This window comes from Vombatus ursinus, unplaced genomic scaffold, assembly GCF_900497805.2.
Source record: "Vombatus ursinus unplaced genomic scaffold, bare-nosed wombat genome assembly UNPS02006771.1, whole genome shotgun sequence".
In the NCBI taxonomy this organism is placed as follows: domain Eukaryota; kingdom Metazoa; phylum Chordata; class Mammalia; order Diprotodontia; family Vombatidae; genus Vombatus; species Vombatus ursinus.
Window position 1 is genome coordinate 2,143 of NW_020946549.1, and position 7,916 is coordinate 10,058.

Consider the following 7,916-nt stretch of genomic DNA (forward strand, 5'->3'; position numbering starts at 1 on the left):
TAACTGATCTGTGGTTCAGAAGAACAACACCCTCATTCCATTCAGCAATAATTTATGAAACAACTACTGTGGATGAGGCATGCCTGCTAAGTGCTGGGGATAGAAAAACAAATGTAACTCAAGCTTTGCCTTCAAGAACTCTACAATCTGATGGGAAGGGAAAGAAGGACAAGACCATAGCTATGATAGTAGGAAGAGTGAGAGAAGTAGGAGAAAGAGCGCTATGGGAAATTTTAGGAGTGAGGTCAGTAAGTATATAAATTGAATTGAAGGAAAGATTACATTCCCTTGGTTGTAAGGAGGAAGCTAAAGAGAAGGCTTCATGAAGGAAGTGACATCGTTTTATGATTAGAGACCAAGACCTTTTCCCTTGTTTAGCTAAAAACAGGATAGCTCCTGCTCCAATAAAACTTAGTATTGTAGGATTTTAGAATTCAAAAGATGCCATCTAACCTAACCTCCTCCTTTTACAGATGAGGAAACCAAAACCCAGAGAAGTGACATGATTTCTCCAAAGTCCCAGTCCTTTTACAGATGAGGAAACCAAAACCCAGAGAAGTGACATGATTTCTCCAAAGTCCCAGTCCTTTCACAGATGAGGAAACCAAAACCCAGAGAAGTGACATGATTTCTCCAAAGTCCCAGTGGGAGTGAGCAGCAGAGCTAGGTTCAGAACCCTAGGTCTTCTGATTGCAATCTGGAGCTTCTCCCTGGGAACTGAATCTCATTGGCTCATAACCCAGATTTATATCCCACCAATCAAATCTTGCCCCTATAACACAGTCTAATAGCTCCATTCCCCCAAAGGCTCAATGTACTAAAGGGAGGTGCTAGTCTGATTCCCCAAATACTATATTAAAATGGGAACCTACTACATTAGCTGTATTTTTTTAAACTCTTTAGGTGATGCATGTGCAGTACCAAATGATGACACACTGGCAGGAAAACCAGATGAGAAAGCCAGTGAACACCATTCTCCGAAATCTGGTAACAGATTCTGTGTTCCCTGTTCTGAAATTCAGAAAGATGATGCCTCAAGGTCATAGATGATAGTAATACTCCCTTTTGCTTTTTTGGCAGAATGCATCATTGCATCTATTGGAAGTCCCACCCAGGTGATAAAAGTTAAGGATACATTTGGAACTTGGATGAAAGAATCAGTAAATAAGAGTGATGAACGAATTTGGGTGACTGAACATTTCTCAGGTATCAATGCCAGCCAAATGGATAAACATCTGTCTTCCAACTATGCTGTTAAACTACTTTCTATCTCTGTTTAAAACCCTTACTGATTTTTTTTAACAGTTGTTTAATAAAAAGAGGGAGTTGGTTTTCAGAAGCATAACTGACTAGAAAAGAAGGTCAGTTTTTTCTTGCAATGGCTGTCTCAAAGGGTTGCTGTGAGGAAAGCATTTTGTAAACCTTAAAGCAGTATATAAATAAGAGTTTTTGTTGTTTTTCTCCATGAAGGTGTTATGGAAGGTCTTGGACGAGAATCCCACAGCTGGAGAAAACATAGATTAGTAGCAATCTGCAATGGTGAAGGGTGACTTTCCTCCAATGAGATGACAGATCTATCTCAATCAATCAATAAACTGATCATTTAATAAGTATTTATTAAGCACCTATAATGTACCCTAGTACACTATGCTATTAGAGTGTAAGTTCTTTGAGGTCAGGGACTGTCTTTTGCCTTTATTTGTATCCCTACCACTTAGCACAGTGCCTGGCATATTGTAAGTTTATTGATTGATTGATTGCTTATGCTATCCACTAGGGATAAAAATTAAGAAACAATCCTTGCCTTCAAGGAGCTACTTTCTATTGAGGCAGTTAATATGTATGGAGTTAGACTCTGGATTTACTCTCCCAACCCTCATGTGTACTAGCAGGCCAGGTCCTCAGAACAAGACTGATTACATCTCCTCATCAGGGTTCTAGGGGTACACCGGAGAGGCAGAAGGGTTCTTCTAATGCTATCAGCTCAAGTTCTCTTCTGGCATATTTCCCCCAGTATCAATGCCAGTAATTAGCACTCCAATATCATTTAACCTGTTACCCATCTCCTTGATATTACTGATAGCCAAATAATATCAAGTAACATTTACAGAAGTGTTTTTACGGGGAAGATATAAAAAGTATAAACACATCCTCCCAAACCAGGAGTGCACTGTCCCTTCTCCTTCCTCAATCTCTGGGGAGAGTAGACTCAAATTTAAAGTAGCTGCTAAGAATATTCCTCCCTTCATCAAGTTCATTTTCAGGTACAATAGATAAGTGACTCCCTTGTTTGTTGAACATGGCATCTTGGCTCCCAGGTTTATCTACTACTGGATTGTGTTAAGTAGGTCACCCACAAAGGCTCGCTCCTCGTTGGGCTTGTTGGCAAACTCTGCTGGTTCTTCCAGCATTGGAAGTTCAGAAGATCATTTTGTTTTTCATAGTTCTACACCTAAGATCAGGAAAGAATAAATACAACACAAAAAGAGAAGGGAATAAGTACTTACATAACATCTACCATGTTCCAAGGACTGTGCTAAGTGCTTTTTACAAATATTATCTCATTTTATCCTCACAACAGCCCTGCAAGGTAGGTAGTATTATTACCCCCATTTTACAGTTGTGGAAACTGAAATAAACAGAGGTTAAGTGACTTGTCTAGGGTCACACAGCTAGTAAATTTCTGAGACAAGATTTAAACTCAGGTCTTCCTGACTCCAGATTCAGTGCTCTATCCACTGGTCTACCAGCTACCTCACAGAAGAAACAGCAAAGTTATGCATGCATGGACCATGTAGCAGTCCAGATGTAGAGATGATGGCCTTAGGCCTCTCTCTCCACCTAGAAATTTACAGTATTTCTTCACTTGATTGCCATCAGGAAAGAGAGAATTCCTTCTTTGGTGCCTTTTGGGTGAATATTCAGTTCTGACTCCACAACCAATTAAAAATGTTTGTTATTACTATGTAGTAAACAGACAGGAAAGTCACAGAATACCTACACATGTTCTAAAATAGAGGGCAGAGCCCACCTTCACACACTGTCATAAATTTCTGGAAGCAGGCACTCCATGCAACCACATGGGTTCATACCAGGCAGAACAGATTACACAAGCTTAAAAGACTGGACTTCTATTGGTCATCCCACCATTACATGTATGCATATAAGCATATGAGAATAATTATAAAATAAATATAAGATAGGTACAAAGTAATTAGGGAAAGAAGGCATTAGGAATTGGGGGATCAGGAAAAGCTTTATATAGAAGGTAGCACCTGAGTTTTGTCTTGAAGGGAGTGATGCTCTGGGGCCAAAGAGAAGAGGGAGTGAATTCCAGGCATGGGAAATGTCCAATGCAAAGACATAGAGATGGGAGCTGGAGGGTTCTGTGTGAGAAACAGAGCGAAGATCAGTTTGGCTGGACCATAGAGGAGCAATGTATAATGAGGTTAGAAAGATATGTTGGCGACATGTTCTGAAAGGCTTTAAAATGTGGAAATCCATGTTTTATCCTAGGGACAATACAGACACTTTGGAGTTTATTAGTAGGAACCTAACAAAGTCACATCTGTGCTTAAGAAAAATAACCTTGGGAGCTATGGGAAGGATGGGCTGGAGTGTGGAGAGACTTGAGGTAGGAAGACCAATTAGGAAGTCATTGTAGTAGTTTAAGTGAAAGGTTATAAGGGCTTAGATTAAGATGGTGACTGTGTAAGTGGATAAAAGGGGTCAGATGCAAAGACACTGCAGTGGTAGAAACAGCAAGGGTTGTTCATTAATTGGTTATGTGGAATGAAGAAATGTGAGGAGTCAAAGAGTTTAGGGGATTGGAAGAATGGTGGTACCCTAGCCAGAATTAAGGAAGTTTGGCAGATATTAGACTCTGTTTTAGATATGCTGAGATGGAGATGTCTTTTGGAACATTTAGCTTGAAATGTCCTGTAAGTAGCTGGTGATGCTGGGCTATAGCACAAGAGAGACTAGGGCTAGTTATGTAGTTTTATGAGCCTTCTGAGTAGAGATGATAGAGAAACCCATCTAAATATCAGACCAAGCATATATATTTATGTCTTATCTCCCCCAAGTAAATTTTAAATCTCTAAGGGTATGCCTTTGTCTTCTTTATCTCAGTCTTCTTTCTACCACACACACCCACCTGGCACAAAGTAAGAACTCAAAAATATTGTTGAATAAATGAATGAATGAATGAATGAATGAGAGTCCTATTGGTTCTTCCTTGGTAAAGTCTTTTTAACGTGTCCCTTCCTTTTCATTTCTACTGTTAACATCCCAGTTGAGATCCATAGATTTAAAACTTAAAGAGATTTCAGTACAACCAACCCCTTCATTTTACAAATGAGGAGCTGAATCCCAAAGATCCCAAAGATGTAAAGAGATTAGTCTATCATCACACAGATTGTAAGTGGCAGAGCCAAGATTCAGACTAAGGTCCTTTGATTCCAAGCTCAGGGTTCTTTCCTTGGCACTATGCTATGTCTCCATGTCTCATGCAATAGTTATCTAACTGATCTTCCTATTTTTAGTTTCTCCTTATTTCGGTTCATACCACAGGCTGCTGCCAGATTAATCTTCTCAAAATGCTCCTTCATTATATAACTTTGGTGCCCCAAAACTTTTAATAACTTTGTTCCAGGGGTAAAGTAAAAATTCCCTAACCCTGGCTTCAGGGACCTCCATAATCTGACCTCAAATCTTCTTTCTAACCCTATTTGTGACTTCTTTATAGGTACTCCCTACTTCAGGCAGACTCCTGTATTCATTGTTCCCTGAATAAACCTAAAACTGTGCTGTTTCCTCAACTTTGCTCATCCTCTTTAACCCAGCCAGAATCCTTCCCCCTTCTTCTCCCTATGTCATTTCTATCTATACTTCAAAGATGAGCTTACATCTGCTGTCATTCATAGTTTCCCCTGAGCATTTCAATTCACAATTGTCTTCCTCTGAGCCAGCCCATCACCACCAAGAGCAAGCCCGTCACTTTTATCACTTATCACCCACTTGTACTGTTAGTTTTCTTTTCAACATGCATTTGCTGTCTTTCCCCAGTTAGATAGTGAGCCCCTTGAGGTTAGGGACTATGCATCAGATACTTCTTAGTCTCCCACATAGTACGGTACCTAGCCTAGCACAGTGCTCTGAACAAAAGAGGTGTTTGGCAAAATTTGATTGATTGGTTGAATGATTTGAACCAGTGCTTCCCAGTCTCATTGCATCTTCAGTATGAAGATGACCTGCAGGAAAATGAGCTGATCAAATTTTACGGTCCTGGCTGAGTTTCTGTGTATGTCCATATGGTCCATATAGAAAGCCAAGCAGGGTTTGGGTTTCTGAGTGTCTTTGCATTGGCAGAAATTGGAAGGGGTGAAAGATCCTTGGAAGAGGATAAATAGGTGGGATCAGATGAGATATGAAGGCCTAGGGTCCTTTTGTCAGTCAAGTAGACTTTCTGTTTTGTTTTGGTTTTTTTTGTAATAATATTCTTTTCTCAATTACATCAAGTAAACTTTCAAGAATGCTAATAGGTTAAAAAAAAGTTACCTGATAGACTGATTTAAAATAAGTCATAGGTACACTCATTCATTGTTGGTGGAATTGTAAATTTGTACAATAACTTTGGAAAGAAATCTGATAAGACACAGTAAAAATTATTAAAATCATCATGTTCTTTGTCCAACAATGGAATTATGGGGAATATACCCTGAAAGAAAACAGAAAAAGAGCTACCTGTTAAAGATTTTTGTGGTCAAATGAATTGTGGCACTTTAATGTAATAGAATGCAATAAAGCTATTAAGAATAACAAGAATGAGGAATATAAATCCAACTAGAAGACTTTTATGAAAAAATGCAAAATGAAAAAAGAAGAGAATGCATGTGGTGGGTGACCATCTCTGTTGTTGTCATTGAGGTATATGATTTCATTGGTGCAGGGAATTTCTGGTGAGAAAAATTTCCCACTATCGGTGGAGGTCAATAATTCTTCTACAATTTGTAGTCTCTGAGAATTGCCTGAGCAGCTAAGTGACTTACCTAGGGTTACATAGTCAGCAAGTGTCAAGGGTGGGACTCAAATTCACATTTTCTGACTGTGAAGAGAACCATCTCCCCACTGTACCATTTAAGAAGAAAAATGAGTAAGAGTGCATGAACAAAGAATCCTGATGGGATCAAAGATCAAGCCCTTTGAAAACTTTAAAGCCCTAGCTAATGCTAGCTAGCTAATGGGAACTTATAGAGAGTGACCAAAAAGTTTTTATGATCTTTCATAAACTGAAATTTATAATATAAAGTTACTAAGCAAGTTTAGTTGTTTGAAGTTTCATATTAAATTTTTAATAAAATATTTAATTTTTTTAAAAGAATAAAACAAATCTCACAACTTCAGAGTGAGAAAGGACCTCAGAGGCCATTGACTGGTCAATCTATTGAAGATTTTAAATCCTTTGATCACAAATTAGAGCTGGAAAGAGTTTAGAGATCCCAGTGCAATCCCCTCATTTAACAGAAATATGAAACTGAGATACTTAGTGGTTTTAGAGGTCATAGAGGTAATAAATGAGAATGCTGAGATTTGAACCCAGGCTCTTTCTGCCGTACCTCTCTGACTCTGCCAGAGGAGTTGACTTAAGCTTTCTACATCTAAACAAATGCCATGGTTTTCACTGTTTGCTAAGTGACACAGAGGAGAGACCACTGGGTGGTCTTGGAAGAGGATCAAATGTTCAAATGTGAACTCAGACACTTATTACCTGAGTGAATCTGGGCAAGTCACTTAACCTTTCTTTGCCTCAATTTCTTCATCTATAAAATGGGCTTAATAATAACACCTGCCTCTCAGATTTGTTGTGAGGATGAAATGAGAATATAATTGTAGAGCACTTAGCATGGTGCCTGGAATATAGTAAAGCACTATATAAATATTAGCTATTATCACCCCCTGGTCTTCCTTATTAATCTAAATCTTTCAACTGAACTGCTCACATGGTCATTGCAGGCAATGTGAGTAAACACCTTGACCTCCTTTTCTGTGCATTCTCTCTTCATAGGCTTCATTGTGAAAGAATTTAAGGACCAAGTCTCCCTTCTGAACAACAGTTATAGGCCCATCCATCTCAGGTATCTTTACCACGGCTGTGGGCATGCTGTCTATAACAACTACCTCTACTATAACAAAGGAGGCTCCAATATCATTGTGAGGTGAGTGCAATTTCATCATCAAATGATGACGTCTGAGAGCTATCAGGGTCCTGGCAGGTGACCTAGCCCAGTGGTTCCCAGTACTTTTTGTTGTTGTTGTTGTTCCATGATCCCCTTTTAATAGCAACAATTTAACACACTACTCATAATATTCTTTATGGTTTTTTATTGCTTAAGGCACCATTAAAGAAATATTATCACCAGCCCCTTTGAATGTTGTCCAGAAGCTCCAAAGGGTTAGCAGACCACTACATGATCTAGCCTATTCCTCTCATTTTAAAAATAAGGAAATTGTGCCCAAGAGAAGTGAATCAGAATCCTAATGGCTGACACTCATCTAGCTCTTTGAGACTTGCATTTATTCTTACCTCTGACCTCTGAGGTAAGCACTGCAAGTATTATTAGCCCCATTTTATTGATTAAAAAAAAATCTGAGTTCCATAAAGGTTAAGTGACTTGCCCAGGGTCACACAAATACTAGGAGTCAGAAGTAGTATTTGAAACCACATCTTCCTGACTCCACATCCAGTATACTAGCCCCTTATACCCAAGGGTGCAGGGGCCAGTTATAACTTTGCTGCCATTGAGGGTTTGATTTATTGCTTTGTTGATTGTCCAGACTTAAGAAAGAGATGAAGGAAATTTAATGATGCAGATTAAATTTAAAAGTGGGTCATGGGTACATGGTTGGGGGGGTCG

General features: G+C 39.0%; 1 long non-coding RNA gene across 1 annotated transcript; it reads left to right on the forward strand.

Annotated features, from left to right (window-relative positions):
- Positions 1-901: 901 nt before the first annotated feature.
- LOC114033060 lies at positions 902-7,219 on the forward strand. Its single transcript, XR_003567914.1, has 3 exons — positions 902-987; positions 1,081-1,206; positions 7,067-7,219. It is a non-coding gene; the product is annotated as an uncharacterized LOC114033060 (long non-coding RNA).
- The last annotated feature ends 697 nt before the right edge of the window (positions 7,220-7,916 follow it).